Source organism: Lissotriton vulgaris, chromosome 2_2 (assembly GCF_964263255.1).
Source record: "Lissotriton vulgaris chromosome 2_2, aLisVul1.2, whole genome shotgun sequence".
Lineage (NCBI taxonomy): Eukaryota > Metazoa > Chordata > Amphibia > Caudata > Salamandridae > Lissotriton > Lissotriton vulgaris.
Genome location: NC_141688.1, coordinates 138930065 through 138948230, shown reverse-complemented (window position 1 = coordinate 138948230; position 18166 = coordinate 138930065).

Below are 18166 nucleotides of genomic sequence, written 5' to 3'. Positions count from 1 at the left end.
GGCGACAGGGAAGGTGCTTGTACATTCGACAATGGTCATGGTCAAAGTCGGATAGATTATGTCCTTTGCAGCCTTAACTTGTGGCAGTTGGTATGTGACAGGAAAATTGAGGGTAGACTAGAAAGTGACCATAATCCCCTCTGTGTGTCTCATGATTGGTGGATGGCCACACCAGGGAACCCCCAATTAAGTAATGGCCTAATGCCTACTATGGCCAATGACATGCGCAGACTTATTGGCCGAGGGTACTAGCGAATGCAGAGGCTATGAACTTTATAAGTTCTGAAGTGGATACTGCAATCACTGCTATGGAGGCTGCAAATCCTGTAACCCCAGGTTCAAGGGAAATAACAGACTTACATAACAAACTCTTTTCCACTCTAAAACCGCATTTTTTGAGGTCCAGTATTACAAACAGGAAAAAAACACCTAAACCAGCTAGTTGGTATAACCACCAGTGCAGGGAAGCCAGGCTAAGCTTGGGATGTGCAATTAGGAATAGGGATAAGGTAGCGATTGGTGAGGCCAGGAAGCACTATAAGGCTTGTGTATTACTGGCAAAAAAAACATGGGATGAAAACCACTGGGCTGAGCTAAAGGAGGCCGCAGGGGCGAAGGATTCCAGGTTGTTCTGGAATATTGTCAAGTGGGGTAGAGGAGGACTTCCAAACAAACCTGATAACAATGTCGCAGAGGGTGCCTGGGTGGATTATTTTGAACCGCAGTACGCTGAGTCAACGGAGTTTAATGACGTGAAGGTAGTTTCAGCTGTATTCCCTACAGGGAATTTATTTTCCATCAAAGAAACTGAAGCTGCAATAGGCGCTGCCAAAGGGGGAAGGGCCCCGGGTTTAGACGGGATACCCTCTGATGTCTTTATAAATGACAAGGCGAGGTGGGCTAGGTATATATTTCTCCTAGGAAATGCAATTGCAAAGGGAACAGTAGTCCCGGAATTATGGAAGGGAGCAACTATTATACCCATATATAAAAAAGGAGTTCGTCCCTTCCGGCCAATTATAGGCCGATAAGCTTCATTGCCACTATCCAAAAAGTGGTGGGGAGAATGGTGGTAAACAGGCTAATGGACTGGGTAGATGAGGAAAATGCCCTGTCCCCATATCAGGCTGGATTCCGGCGGGCAACAAGCACCGTCGATCAGGTGTTTCGTTTTGCTCTGCTGCAGTGGGGGACGGTGGTGCTTGGTGAGGGCAGCCTGTATGTCGCTTTTGTTGACTTGCGGGCTGCCTTCGACCTGGTCCCAAGGAGAAAGCTCTGGGCAGTCCTGAGTGATATAGGCCTTCCAGCTGAGTTGCTCACCCTGATAATGAGGCTACATGAATGTAACTTCGCCAAAGTCCAGTGGGGCACGAATGGCGAATCATCTGCAGACTTCCCAATTGGACGCGGAGTACGACAGGGGTGGGCTATGGCCCCCCTGCTTTTTTCCCTTTTTATTAACGGAATTGTGGCTAGGATGCTGGATGCCAGTGTCGACGCACCTTCGTTGGCGGGCGTCAGGGTTCCGATCCTGATGTTCGCCGATGATACGTTGGTTTTATCTAAAACACCGGCAGGCTTGCAGCGAGCCCTAAACATCTTTGATCTCTTCTGTGGGGAACATGGCCTGGAAGTTAACGTGGGTAAGACCAAGCTGATGGCCTTCTCATCTAAGCGTAGACCCCGGCCCAAAATACTTTTGAATAACTGTGAGTTAGAGGCTGTTTCTGTATTTACATATTTAGGGGTACAGATAGCAAATAATCTAAAATGGTCCCAGCATGTTGAAATGGCGGTATTGAGGCACCAACAGATTTCGGGGGTACTCCGGATGGAACACAAAAAGTCAAAATCAAAGCCCATAAAACCAGTCCTAGCAGTATATGACGCTAAGGCTATTGGGTCTGCTTTATATGGGGCAGAGTTATGGGGCTTTGATAGGCTTCTCCCTCTACAGATATCGGAGAATAGGTTCCTAAGGGGAATCACAGGTCTCCCCCAGAGTCCACCACTGATCCCGCTTGGTCTTGATCTAGGGAGAAGATCAGTTAGTGACGGAGCGCGATTGCGCCCGATCCTTTACTGGAGACGCCTCTGGACTACCCCGGAGATAAGGCACTATGCAGAGGGGTTCCTTGCCATAATCAAAGCTGACATCTTCCACAAAATAGTGTGGTTAAAAAATCTTAGAGCGGCTTTAGGTTACCTCGGACTCTCTAAACTATGGGACAATCCATCTGGAGAACCCTTTCCAAGTAAAAATACAATCAAAAGTGTATATTGGGATTGGATAGATGGTAAACTTTGGAGTAGAACGAGGTCAGATACAATGGCGGGGCGCTTCCTAGAAATCAAACTGTGTCCTATACTGGAACCATATTGGGACTGTATTACAAACCCAGAGGATAGGAAGCTTTTCTTCCAGTTGAGATCATGTGCCCTCCCTCTGAGATCATTGACGGGTAGGTGGAGGAGTGTAACTACCTCGTCCTGCCCGGTTTGTGTTGCAATTAAGGAAAGCACAGGTCACTTTCTATTTGTGTGCAAAGCTTATGCCACCTCGAGAAGAGTTTGGCTAACTCCTGTCTGCAGAAACCTAGGGACATCCAGGGGTGTTGAGGCACTACGAATCATTTGTACCACCACTGATATGCCTATCGTTTTAGGAACAGCAAAGTATCTGGGGTGGGCTTGGTCTATTAGACGGAGGACAATCTCTTCCAATGTAACATAATTAGGGTATCAAGGGATATTTGTGCAAATGTGCAAATGTATACCAAATAATTTCTTTTATTGCTCATGTATGTACAAATGTTTTAAATAGTCTTTATAAACAAGGAAAATTTTATTATTATGTATTTTAAATGTATGTTTGTGCTTTTATGAGTATATTCCTCGAATAAAGCCTTGAAATCAATCAGTGTAATATATGTAAATTTGCACTAATTTTACCTTTTCACTACTTTTCCCAAAAACTTGATAAAAAATATTTTTTTTCTAAAAAGTAGAAATAAAATAGAGGTACAAACATAAATAATTGTGTTTGGCTTATGAGCAAAAAGAAAATAAGCTCAAAAAATAGTAGAGAGTCTGAGGTTATTTAGAGCATGTCTCTCAGGCAACAAAGAGACTTTTTGCCGGGCTGATCCTGCTGGCAAAATGAAGATTGCTGAGATCCTGGATGAAAGGGCTGGTATCCAAAGGGTGCAGATTGTTTGAAACATTGTGCCACTAGCGCAACTATGACAAATGGTTTTGCACACCTACAGGTCCAACAGGTTGGACATATGGGACCCACATAGGTAGCCATTAACTTGACAACAGGAACACGGCCATAAGGATCAGCCATGACCGCAGACCCTGCTGAGGAGGCCACACGCCTTGAATTGAATTTGAATTTGTAGGGTGCAGAGATACCCCAAGGGTTTTCCCGGCATTGGCACGGTAGGAAAGCTGAGGTCTAGCAAGGAGCAATCTAAGAATTGAAGAACCAAGACTTCAAGCTTCTGCGGCATACACCATAAACGGATTCCTCACGTAGTGAGATAGGTAAAAATTTCCACAGGGTTGGTCCTAAATAGGAAAAAGACCGGCCACGCATGCAAGAATGATTGAATTTCAGGACAGAGAACCTCATCTGGTGGGCAAAGTGCAGAAGACGAGAGGGTTTGTAGCGTTGAACTAGCTTTTGCAAATATTTGGGGGCCACTCCAGTTTTAATTTTAAACAAGTACCTTAGGGCTTTAAATTTTATTTGGTTCTCCACCATCAGCTAATGAAGGATACAAAGGAAGCCGGTGATTGAAGAAGATTTAGGCACTTGACACAGTAGTCTAGCAGCCACATTCTGCGCCGTTTGAAGTCTTTGGATTATAGCTTTTATTGGAGCCCAGATAAAGAACATTGGCGTATTCCAGTCTAGAAGTGACTAGGGCATGGACTACCATTTTCTGGGCAGAGGGGGAGTTCTTCCATAAACAAAATGTCAGCCATTTCAAAATAGTAATACAGATGGCAGATATCTTGGTGACTTATTGTTTCATAGAAAGATGATCGTCAATGATGAAACCCAAATTGCGGGCATGTTGTACCGGCGAGGGCAGCGCACCCATTTGGGGGCAAATGTTGAGGACCCCAAAGATCATGTTTTTTCCCTCAAATCATAACTTCAGTCTTTTCACCGTTCAGTTTGAGTAGATTGTTTGCATCCAAGACGCAACTTTACTCAGACCTGACTGAAGAGCAGGGGGGTCTGACCCCTTAACAGAGGAAAGGGAAAAAATGATCTAAGCGTCATCAGCATAGAAAAAAAGGAAGAGACCAGCCTCTTCCACTAGAGGACGGACAAACACATTAAACAGCAGTGGGCCCATCACAGAACCTTGAGGAACTCCATAAGGGGATGGATAAGAGTTGGAACTAGCTGACACCGAGAAAACCTGGAAGGTTCGGTCAGCTAGGAAAGATCCGATCCACTTCAAGACTAAACTGGTTAAACCCACAGCCTGCAAGGCTCTCAACAAGACAGAGTGAGACACTGTGTAGAATGCAGGGTTACGGTCCAGCAAGATAACGGCCACTATTTCACCCTCATCTAACCTGTGCCTTATAATTTCGGTAATTCCAAGAAGAGTTGATTTGGTAAGGAACCCAGCTCTACAACCCGATTGAGAGGTGTGGAGAAAGTTCTGAGATTCCGCATAAGCGGTCAGCTGACCATATATATAGAGACAGCAGAAAGCAGCAAGATGGGCCGAAAGTTAGATTGCTTCATGGGGTTGGCATTGGCTTTCTTCAGAAGAGGAAGCATCATAGCATGTTTCCATGCCCGCGGGACTACACCCTCCAATAAGGAGGCATTAAGGAGATCCGTAATTATCAAGAGTATGGTTGTATCCAGCTGTTCAATCACATGAAAGGGGAGTAAGTCACGGGGGGACCAAATTTCATGTTTGCCAAAAGGTGGCCAAAGGAGCAAGGTTTTAAAAGGGTCCACGTTTCCAATTTATTGGAGGGAATGTTATTAATGTGGGACCCTAATACCAAAGACTCAGGAGTAACAGTTGTAGTTATCTTGGTCTCCGGTGGAATATCTTGTGAGTATTTACCAAGCAGGGCAGAGTGTATTTGTTCAACTTTGTCATTAAAGTAGACGGCGAATTCTTCACATTGGGTGCCAGTCAGAGCAGGGGAGTAGTCTGACTTTCTGTGCCTGATAGTTCTGTTATCACCTTAAAAGCGTTTTGGAGCAATTTTGGCCTAGAGAGATTTTATGTGTAAAGAACTCATCTCGAGCTACTTTGCAGAGAATGTGGTATTTCTAAAGGGCTTTTTTATATGCCCCTTTATCTTCACTCTTAAGCTCCTTTGAGAACCAGGGAGCTGGTGGCAGTTGTCTTTTGACCCGGTGGTTGGACAGAGGGAAGCAGGTGTGTACTGCTTGAGCAATCCAATTATGGATGTAACCAAGATCAGTAATAATAATTTGTTCTGCAGCTTGTTCACGGTCAACTAAGAGTTTGTTTAGAGCAGGGACATAAAGCTTAGCCCAATTTCTCCTATTTTGCTCAGGCACCAGGCAGGTCGCTGGAGGAGAGAATGTAACTTTCAATAAGAAAGATACAGCAAAATGATCGTACCAACGTAGGGGAAGAGCAGGGACACAGCTAAGATCAGGTAGATTGGAAAAAATAGGATCAGCAAATGACCTTCTATAAGGACCTGAGTTACATAGACGAACGTTCCATGGGTCTAGATCAGCAATGAGTGAAAAACACTTAATACATTTTGGATCCTCTAAGTGCAAGTTCAGAGTGCCCAATATGGTGAAATTTGCAGCCTTCAAGATATAATTGGGAAAAGAAAAGTGCCCACAGCCCAGCTGGGGCGGGAGGGCGCTACATCAGAATGCCCGAAAAAGTGAAATTAGGCGTGAGTGTGATTTTGAATAACAAGGTTTCACAATCAGTGGCAAAAAAGTAATCTGTTTTACATATTAAATAACTTTTGTGAAAAATAGCTATACGGCCCCCATCTTCAATTCCCTGTCTTTCCTTATAATGGAGTAGTTGGGTGGAAGTGCTGCTGCCATATCAGGGCCCGAGCTTTCCTGTAACCAGGTTTCTGTTAAATAGACAGCGTCTGGTTGATTATTAGTCAGGAGATCGAAAATGTTGTTTTGATGTTTAGGCAGAGAGCGGCAATTAATAATATAGAATGTAAAATCTGTATGGGATGAATGAATGAATGAATGAAGGACATCTTGTATTGCGCAAACTTAGCCCGTGGGCATCAAGGCGCCTAACAGAAATAAAAGAAAACATATGTACCGGAAACCAACTTACAGATAAGCCTCTGCGAAAAGCCATGTTTTTAATGCCTTCCTGAAAGAACCGATGGAGGGTTGTGATTTTAATTCCAGAGGAAGAGTGTTCCACAGCCTCTGGGCCAAAACAGTAAAGGCCCTTCCGCCCCACCTGACTTTCCGCGCCCGGGGTACAGTTAGAAGATTTTTACTCGAGGAGCGTATGTCTCTACGGGGAGTGTAGGGGACTAGGAGAGACCGTATGTCTTCCGAGCCGTCACCACATAGCGCCCCATAGACAAAGCATAGGATCTTAAAGGAGATCCTAGCCGGAATTGGGAGCCAATGCAGACTCTTCCTGGATAAGGTGGCAGATGAGCGGCCAGGGACGTCAAGAACGAACCTAGCTGCCGCATTCTGTACAGTCTGCAGGCGTTGTATGAGGCCTAGGTTGATACCCGAGTAGAGTGCATTACAGTAATCTAAGCGGGACGTGACAAGGGCCACTACAGTCTGTTTCCGGGCTTTCAGAGAGAGGTAGTGAGTGATTTTCCTCAGGGTCTTGATGGCACCCCAGCAGGTACAGACTGTTCTATTTACCTGCTGGTCCATAGCAAGAGAGGTGTCGATCAACACGCCCTAATTCCGAGTGGATTTAGTGGGACGCGGACACTCTCCAAGGGAAGGGGGCCACCAGTCAGTTGACCGGGCATCCTGGTCTCCTCCAAAGATCAAGACTTTGGTTTTCTCTCCGTTCAGTTTTAGCAAATTACAGATCATCCACTGTGAAACTGCCTCCATGCAGTTCCTAACACTGAGAACGGAGGTACTCACTGAGTGGGAGAGGGAGACCAGGATTTGGGTGTCATCGGCGTATCACACCACCTCCATCCCAAAAGATCTTACCAGCCTGGCGAGTGGGGCCACATATATGTTGAAAAGAGTGGGGCTTAGAGCCGACCCCTTCAGTACCCCACAATGCACAGGTTTGAGAGGGGATACAAATTCTCCTAGCTTGACCCTCTGCTCTCTCTGATTAAGGAAAGAAGACAGTAAGCTGAGTGCCGAGCCCTCTACCCCCATCTCCCTAAGACGCGATGTTAAAATGACGGGAGATAGGGTATCGAAAGCTGCAGTCAGATCTAGCAGCACCCGAAAAGTAGTCTGCCCCTCATCAACCTTCGTACGGATATGGTTTACAACCACAGTAAGAGCCGACTCCGTACTATGGTGCTTCCGGAACCCATGCTGAGATGAGTCCGGAAAGCCAGAGGAGTCAAGAAAGGCAGTCAGATGTAAGTTAAGGTGGGACTCTAACATCTTTGCTGGGGCCGGCAACAGTGATATTTGGCGGACTTTTTTCATTATCCCTGGATCTAGTGACAGCTTTTTCAGCAGGGGCTTGACCACAGCTTTTTTCCAGGGCCCTGGTAAAGATGCCTTTTGTAATGGCAAGGTTCATCACTTCCAGATAAAAGGGTAATACAACTTCCCTACAATCCTTAAGGATCCTAAGGGGGCAGGGGTCCAGAGGCGAGCCGGATTTAATCCTATTCAGGAGCAAATCTAGCTGCTGGAGCGTGAGAGGGGGAAAATTTACCAGAATGCTTCCTGAGTCATTGGGCCGGCAGTCCGGGGGCAATGGAATTACAGGAGGAGGAGGACACAATAGCTCCCTTTGAGATTCCATGGAAGCATAAATATCCACTATTTTTGTGTGGAAACATAGTGAGATCTTATTGCACAGTTCTTGAGACCCTTTAACCGGGTCAGGAGTCTGTAAGTAGCAAAGGGAATCAACGATCTTGAACAGTACCTTTAGGTGTTGCCCTGTTATGTAACCCTGCTGGGTTAGATTGTCCTGTTTCACTGAGAGTGTGTTGAACCCTAGTGTTGAAACCCCTGCAGTGAATAGCCCCAGCGGGAGAAAATAGACAATGCAGCAAGTAAGTATGGGCTTCATCTGCTTTTAAAGTATTGCTTTTGGAGGAAAAGGCCCGGCATAACTCGGTCAATTGCTTAATTGACTAGTCTTGTTACCTTATCTGGTCCAGGGGTCTTGGCTGCTGGTCGCGGTCGGGCGTGGATGAGTGTAGAAGGGCTTGCCTTTGGTTCGCATTCGGCTCGACATCAGCATGCCCGCTGCACACGTCCGCTGTGCGTCCACTCCTGGGCCATTAAGAAGCGGGCTCATGCATGACGCAGCCTCTAGGAACTCTTTTTCAGATGGGGGGAACATGAGCGCCAGAATGTCATTGGATGTGGTGATTAATAATAGGTAGTATGCACTTGGTAGAGCTATCGTGATACCGAGATGCTAAATGATAAATGTATGCTCTATTGTCATTAGCATTTCATTGCCCATAATACTGTATGCTAATTATGTATTAGTTGTAGAGCAGCTGAGGAAGATGAAGCTATGTCTGTACTTAATTAATTGTATGGAGAAAGAGCAAAAAGAGGGCTGAGGCAAAGCAGAAGAACCACACTTTTCAGTAGCTATTAGGGCAAGTAATAGTGGTGCAGGGAGACCTGGGAGTGCACCCCTCTCCACTCTCTATTTGGGAAACCCAAATTTATAGCAACATGAGAAATAGGAATTCCGCACACAAAGAAACAATTAAACCGAAGTCGTTATTGATAATCTGAAGAAATTCTTCAAGTCCAGGTGATCTCGTTTTCTTTTGAAAATGATTCTTAAATCAAGCAGATAAAATACAGTTGTACTCCGTAAACTAGCGGTGATACACATCATATCGACCATGCTGCATTTTTATTGTTTCAAATTGCACAGTGTGATTATGTGCCTGTCTAAAAAAAAGAGGGGGATTGGTCTTTTAATCTCAAGTGCCCTTACATTCAGGATCGCAAAATTAAGGGTTGACTGTGTCACAATTATGGACAAGTCCTTTTAGCAATGCTGGTAGATACTTTCAACATACATTGGGTTAGAAGTATAAATACAATGGAGTATCTAGCACAGATACAATGCTGCAGAAATGACCCTCATTATTTTCATTACAACTCTTGACTTACATGTGTTTCATCGGGATATTGCAACTATGGATTGATATGTACATAGAATGTATAAATTAAAAGTTGTAAATACTGTACATGTAGATAACAGATACAAATTTCTATTGTTTTTAGTGACTATACAGAAATTTTACCATTTTATCACAAGAACTAATTGCTGACACACAGACTTTTAATGTGAACATACACCCTGAACTAATTTTAGAAGTATGTTGTAATGTATACCTGCGTGTAACTTTACAGATACATAAATATTCTGTCCCTCGGTTTGTAAACATTCGGAAGGATAATCTATGGTTATATCAATAACTGATTGTATTTTCACTGACATAAGGGACTTATTGACTCTTTATATGAACAGCTAACTCATGGACACAAGTTGAACCTTTTTTGTAAAAAGTGTGATGATATGTATATTTGCATATGTGAATATACTTTTTTGTACATATTTTAAATGGTTTTCTATATGGGTTTTTCTACAGCCTTGAAGAAGTCCCTTTTTGAGATGAAACGCGTCGGCTAATGGATTGTGAAGATTGGATTTTATCTGCTTGATTTATTCATCTCATCCAATAAAGAATCATTTTCAAAAGAAAACGAGATCACCTGGACTTAAAGAATTTCTTCAGATTATCAATAACTTCGGTTAAATTGTTTGTGAATGTATTAACAATTCTTTGTGTGCAGAATTCCTATCTCTCATGTTACTTAATTAATTGTATCTGTTTACTCGAAAAATCTAAAAATTAAGACTAAAAAAAGAAATATTCTTTTTCATGGTTTGGAATAGGGAGGGAAACACCTATCGAAAGTGGCTTGTCCGTATGAAAAAAATCATTATTTTGGAAATCTCCCTTTTTTTAAAGGAAGATTTAATTGTGATGGGAGGAGAAGTAACCTAGGAAATATGGTCTATTGGCTAAGCTGTTGAAGGCATGTTACCAAAGTATTGTAACCAAAATGTTGCCTGTCATAAATATTGTTTCCTTCATATTGTTTATTTTTGTAAACGATGTTGTAGCATGATATTTCTGTCAGACTGTATTTTGGTAACAATATTCTGACATTCAATCTCCTGACTTAGAAACTTGTGGACATGCTTTCGAATCTAACCATGGCACTTAATTGAAACCAATTTTTGCCCACTCTCTAATCTACCTCTGACTAAAAATAAAAACGTTTAAAATGTAATATAATTGTTTAGTTAAAAAATGTAAATCAATCATATTATATACAATCTAAGTTCCTCTCCTTACATCATAAGTAATATTCTACCCAGTTAAGTTGGGGGCCACATAAATATCGACATATTCATACATTGTGCAGCCTTTGCCAAATGCATACCTGCCCACCATGCAGAATGACGTATGAGTAAATAACTTCTCATAAACGTAAATGAAAAGTCACAAAGGGCCCGATTCACAGAACTAACTTAAGACAACATCCTAAACTTACTAGCATTTACTCATTTTGGTATTCACAGAAGGCACTTACTCATTTTGGTATTTTGGTGCCGCTCATTTGACCAAACCCGCTTTTGCCATTCAGGAGGAAGCCCTATCGCTGCACACGGAGGGTGCATTTTACTGCTCAAGCAGTTCTGTTAAGGTCGCGCCGCTGGTGGGAGCTTCTCCGCATTCGGCGGACAGCCTGCACGCTCCCAGCGTGCGCTGGACCTTTAAACTACCTGTTGCCTTCACCGGGGGACTGCGAGGACCAGCAGCCTCTACACCTTACAGCTGGTGCCTCTTCCCCCGGCGGCCACGCCCCCCATCAGCCCTATTTACTTTTCGCGACACCCGCTCCGCGGGTGCCGCTCATTTGACCAAACCCGCTTTTGCCATTCAGGAGGAAGCCCTATCGCTGCACACGGAGGGTGCATTTTACTACTCAAGCAGTTCTGTTAAGGTCGCGCCGCTGGTGGGAGCTTCTCCGCATTCGGCGGACAGCCTGCACGCTCCCAGCGTGCGCTGGACCTTTAAACTACCTGTTGCCTTCACCGGGGGACTGCGAGGACCAGCAGCCTCTACACCTTACAGCTGGTGCCTCTTCCCCCGGCGGCCACGCCCCCCATCAGCCCTATTTACTTTTCGCGACACCCGCTCCGCGGGTGCCGCTCATTTGACCAAACCCGCTTTTGCCATTCAGGAGGAAGCCCTATCGCTGCACACGGAGGGTGCATTTTACTACTCAAGCAGTTCTGTTAAGGTCGCGCCGCTGGTGGGAGCTTCTCCGCATTCGGCGGACAGCCTGCATGCTCCCAGCGTGCGCTGGACCTTTAAACTACCTGTTGCCTTCACCGGGGGACTGCGAGGACCAGCAGCCTCTACACCTTACAGCTGGTGCCTCTTCCCCCGGCGGCCACGCCCCCCATCAGCCCTATTTACTTTTCGCGACACCCGCTCCGCGGGTGCCGCTCATTTGACCACACCCGCTTTTGCCATTCAGGAGGAAGCCCTATCGCTGCACACGGAGGGTGCATTTTACTACTCAAGCAGTTCTGTTAAGGTCACGCCGCTGGTGGGAGCTTCTCCGCATTCGGCGGACAGCCTGCACGCTCCCAGCGTGCGCTGGACCTTTAAACTACCTGTTGCCTTCACCGGGGGACTGCGAGGACCAGCAGCCTCTACACCTTACAGCTGGTGCCTCTTCCCCCGGCGGCCACGCCCCCCAGTACGATCACAATAAATAGAACAGTCCCTCACGCAACGCGGGACGCGCGCGGGACGAAGCGCGAGGCGAAGCCCGGGCCAAGGTCGGGCCCGTTTAAGCCCGTTCAAGACCGGGCAAGACTGGACTGGGCCACCCTATTTAAGTTTGCCTTTTATCTTCTTTTCCTCGCTGATATTGAGTATACTTCTAAACAGATCCTTGCACTTTGTTTTTAAACTTATTAGACTCACTGTACCTCTGTATTGCAACGAATTTCATTGCATTATGTCTCCGAGAACTACCAGGAATACTGTTAAGAAGCAGGCCCAAACTGCTGCTGAGGTCATCGGACCAATAGACCAATTCATAACTAAAGCCAATGAGGCCATTGAGCAGGGTATCACCTTATTGGAACGGAGGGTCTCACAGGACCTGGCTATTGCAGACGCTCTTCAATGGGCTTACTGGCTACAGCAAAAACTCCCCAGCATCCTGTTGAGTTACCCCCTCCCCTAACAGTACATGCAGAGACGCACACTGTCCCCCGCACAGTGGACCTATCTGCGTCCCTAGATCTTTCCGAATCCCATCTTTCACTTGAAAAATCTCCAGTCATTTTTGCTACCCAAACAGACGTTGCCCCCTCCCCATCTATAGCTAGGGGTGTACGCGAAGGAGCAGTTCCCAAAAAATCGAAGAAGAAGGAAACTACTAAGTCTCATCACATTACTACTTCTCCCCCCATAACTATCCCTGCAACTCCTTCTGTTTCTCATCCCCCCCAACAAACCTTTAATCCTCCCACAACTCCTCACCAACCTCCTTCCCTGTCTTTCGTACACGCAGCGGATCTTAATACGGATAACATGAACGTTAGTTGTACCAGCTCTAGTAGCTACGACAGTGAAGGAGGTATGGAAAACGGTAACCTTACAACCAACACTTGTAGTAACGATAGTTTACTGCTTAGCAGAATTGGAGACCTATTTAAGTCCTATTTAGAACCAATAGAAAAGGCTCTGCACTTGGTCCAGACCCAACTAACCCAACTGTCCCTAGGCCTAAACTCAAGTAAGGGTAACAAGAAAGAGCCCAACTTGGCTCAAGGAAGGCCCACTATTCATAATACAAATACATCAAAGCCTGGTACTACTGCACCGAATCCCAATACTAACAAACAAAAGGCCCCAGAGAAGCCTAACCAAAAACAATCATTACCACTTACAACCAAGCCACAAGCACCACCCAAATCTTCTAATCCCATACCGTCCCAACCTTTAACCAATCCTAAGCCAATATCATCTACCCAATCTAACCCACTTTCTGCCCCCCCCTACCCCCGCCCTTCCTACCCCTGCCCCTACCCATCCTAAAAGCTCTGTTGGATTTAACACCATCCCGAGAAATCAAAAGAGAAGGGGCCACCCTTTCCATCTCCCACCTGAGGCATCCCCCTACGTAGTTATAATGACAGGTGTCCCGGAACTCCCCCCAAATCAGGACGAACCAGTTTGGTCTTTAAAAAATAAGGTAATATACTGGTTGTCCAATAATAGACCCTTACCAATCTTCTTGGACAACAGAGTCACCACTGTGCGCAGAGTGCCCTGGCTAGGCAATGAACCCAAAAACATCCAGGGTGACTGCGTTATAGTAAATTTTGCTGATCCTAACACAGTTGAGCATATCTGCTCCTGGGGAGATCATACCTCCACTGAAGGGATAGCCACTCATAATTTGTCATACTTCTACCCCCCGACTACACAACGTAATGCCGGTCCCCCGTGGTCCTGGACTAGGGTGGGGAACTGGGGTGGAAACAGAGATCGAGACCACTGGTCAGGTTACGGTTTTAGTAATCCACCACCTGGCCACGTTACCAACTGGAGAGGCCCACCGCTATCCAACAGATACGATTGTTTGGATATGGTAGACTGACCACCAATCCCATCTACCAAAGACAATGGCACCAACGACGTATCGATTAACCCCAAACTTATCTCCAAGAAAACTCGGATGGCTGGCTCTACTTTGCCAACCCTGTCTGGTACCCATACTGAGCCCTGCACTCCCCTGCTAACCCTGATTCCACAGCCGTCACTTTCTATATATCATGATCCTTGTTACACCCAGCCAACTCCCCCCGTGGACTCACACCCGAGTCAACAACACATCATCCCACAACTCTGTGACCCAAAACGAATTTCCTCCCTTCCAGTTCCAATTGTCCAGTCCCAACCCCCACGTCCTTCTGACGATTCACAGATTTCAAATCCTATTCTATCATCAACCTGGGATCTTCCAGTCCTATACTGGAATGTAGCAGGTCTCAGACCCAAGACTCACCTCCAGTCTTGGCTCGACCTGATTAATAAGCATAAGTTAATCTGCCTTCAGGAAACCTGGGCAATACACCCTATCCACATCCAGGGCTTCAAAACCTTACATTTTCCTGCCATACCGTCTGCTCACGGAAGACCCAAGGGTGGTTTAGCTATCTACATTTCCAACCAAATTCCATTTACGACCATGGAAGTCCCGTCAGTATCTTCAATTTTTCAAATCCTTAAACTAGTTCCTGACAAAAGTTCTTGTTATTATTTTATTAACATGTATAACAATTCCACACCTGCTGACTGTGTAAAATCTCTGTTAGAAACTTCATCATATCTGCATGACCAGAAAGTTAAGAACCCGCAGTTACAATGTCATGTTGTGTGGGGCGGGGATTTCAATGTTTATTTATGTAACAACTACAAAAAAGGTATCTGCGGGCTCCAAGATGAGCATGATGTCCCCTTGGCCCACTTTGCTCATTGCAATATCGGGGCTGCCTTAAATAACTGTTTTTTTGCACTAGAACTCGAATTTGCGAATGAATTAGTGAGTCCTGCTGTCGAGTTTAAGCCGACCTTTCATGGTAGAGGTTTTTCCACTATTATTGATTTTATTTTGTGTTCTCAATCTTTAAATAATCGACTAAAAATTTTTATAACTGGCACTGATTCCTCCAGCGATCACTACTCCAATAGCATTACCATAATACTAAATATACCCTCCCCAGTTCGTTCAAAAACAAGCCTTCTAACGCAGCATTCCCTGGAGATGAGTAAAATCAATGGCTATACTGTAAAATGGTCAAAGATCAATCCCTCAGAGGTCACCAGCAAGATTATCCAAAAAACCCTTCCCCTAATTTACCACTGTTTGGAGAAGACATCATCTCCTCAGCTGATCCTCTCTAGTTTTGCCAAAATCTTAGAAGCTATACGACAAGAGCTTACACACCAACATAAGATTCATGATAAGGACTCCAGGGGGTGGTTTGATTCCCACTGCCGAAAAGCCCTTCGTGCACTAAAAAGTGCTCTACATAATCAAGTCAGGGACATGTCTTTAATAGCCTCTCTAAGAAGAAATTACAAGTTGGCTCAAAAAACCCGCAAACGGGAAATATAAAACAACCTTTGGGCCCAATTGCACCAGAGCACATTAAATAAGGACAGCACCTTCTTTTGGCGAACAGTTAAGGCCCCCTTTTTAGCTGATGTGACTGCTGTTCGCCACCTAGATGTGGCAGTACCCGCTGAAAAATGGGTAGCTCACTACTCACAGATTTTCGGGGACCCCACTTTAACAACTGAGACTTCCAGATTTGGGGAGGCAGCCTCTACAAGTGATAATATTTATCCCATTGACCTCCACTTCGATCTTGTGGAGGTGACTGCTGCGTTGACTTCCTCAAAGACCGGTAAAGCCCCCGGCCCTGATGGTGTCCCACTTGACATCTTTGTGAGTAACTTAGACCTATGGTCCCCAATCGTTACGCAAGTTATGTCCGCAGCTTCTCAGATTGGCCTTATTGATTCTTGGTCCACTTCTGTGCTTCTACCCATATTCAAAAAGGGAGAACGCGATAACCCAGCCGGGTACAGACCCATTTCCCTCTTGGATTCTCTGGGCAAGGTCGCCGGAAGACTAATTCTGGAACATCTCCGGGACTGGGCCACATAGAATAAGATCATAACCGACTTACAGTTCGGGTTCCAGGAGGGATTGGGTACTGTTGAACAGGCCCTAAATCTGACTTTGCTCATGGGCAAATATGCCTGGGCCAAAGGCTGTAATCTCTATCTGGTCTATGTGGACTTGAGTTCCGCATTTGACTGCGTATTTCATTCCAAGTTGTGGGAGATCTTGAGTAACCTGGGCGTAGATCCTGCACTCCTGAAATTTCTCCGAGAGCTATACTCAGATGCAAAAGCATGTGTGAGGTATGGCATTAATGGAGAGCTTTTGGAATCATTTGACATTGCAAAAGGCGTTAGACAGGGGTGCGTCCTTGCTCCATTCTTATTTAACATCTATACAAATGGGTTGGAGCAAGCGATGCTGGTAGATAACAAAGACCTCCCCTGCATAAACACCCGGCCAATCCCTGCATTACTATATGCTGACGATTCTGTCATTTTAGCAAGGACACCTAATCAGCTCCAGATTCAACTGGACAAGTACTGCCAATACATGCTCTCTCTTGGACTTAAAGTAAATAAGTCCAAGACTTTTGTTATGTATACTGGCAAGAAAGCTCAGAAATGCAAACCTCTTTTTATTGAAAAGACTAGGTTAGAAACTGCTAAAACATATCCATATCTAGGGATTCTTATTGATAACCATCTGTCCTGGAAACCTGCCACTTCCAGCAAGAAACTGCAGTTTCAGCGCACAACATCGGCGCTGACTTCGTTTTCAAGGAAGCTGGGCAAGCCTGCCCCTGCCATAATTCTGAAAATGTACCAAGCTAAATGTATGAGTGTGGCCACCTATGGAGCGGGTGTATGGGGCTACACGCCCGCTAACGAGCTTCAAATAATCGAAAACGATTTTTTGAAATATATATTAGCCATTCCCCGAAGCGCTTCTACTTACGGTACCCATATGGAGCTCGGTTGGGAGTACCTTACTGACATCATTAGCTACCAACCGATTCTCCTTTGGCATCGTATATGGACTCAGGAGCAATGTCTCCTTACTAGGTCATTAATAACTGATTGTCTTACATTGACCTATTGGAAAAAGATTCCCTGGCTATTATATGTTTTCAAATTCTTGAATGATCTGAATTGTCCAGCATTTTTCACTGACCCTGTCTCATTAATGGCTATACCAAGAAAAACTCTGAAGAATCTGTGTGTCGCCCATTTAAGAGACCTACGTATGTGTTCCGAAATTGGCAAACAGTCAAACATTCATTTAACGACGATACAATCCTCCTACGGCATCCAACCTTATCTGTCTTTTTACCTGTCAAATTATGATAGATATGTTTTAACTAGATTTCGGTTTGATTTATTTTATCGTCTTGTTTCACTTCCTGAGCCCTCTGATTGGTCACGTGAATTAGCTAGCTGTCCCTGTGATGGATGTACTCGCCAGTCTACCTTGCATGTAACCTTTTTTTGCAGCTTTTATAAGACCCCGCGTAAACGCTGGTTGGTCCCACTTCTCCGACAATTAGGTCTGAGAAGATGCAGACCTGCTCTTTTGGCACTTCAGTACCTAGACACCCCGTTTGCTGCCAAATCTGTAGCTTGCTTTCTTAAAGCATGCTTGAAAATTCATTCCCAACAATTGGTTACTGCACCATAAGACTCTATTCTGTTCGTGTGAATAACTTGCTATCTCATCCTTGTACAAAGCGATACTGTATAGACGATTTTTAACGATTTCTTAACGCATTGATTCATAGTGTCATGTATTCATCAGTCAATAATGTACAAATGAAAACTTTTTATAAATTGTTGTAAATATTTGTCTCTAATGTACTTTTATGATTGTAAATTCAATCGAAATAAAGTTTCTTTTGACTTTGACTTTGGTATTCAGAGAAGGCACTTACTGATCGATGAGTAAGTGCCTTCTGTGAATACCAAAATAAGTAAGTGCACTTACTCATCACTTACCAAAATGAGTAAGTGCACTTACTAATTTTGGTATTCACAGAAGGCATTTACTCATCAATGAGTAAGTGCCCTCTGTGAATACCAAAATGAGTAAGTTCCTTCTGTGAATACCAAAATGGTAGTAAGTTTAGGATTTTGTCTTAAGTTTGTTCTGTGAATCGGGCCCAACGATTTTCTAGAAGGTCCCATGAAAACCTTTGTGAATCGTAGA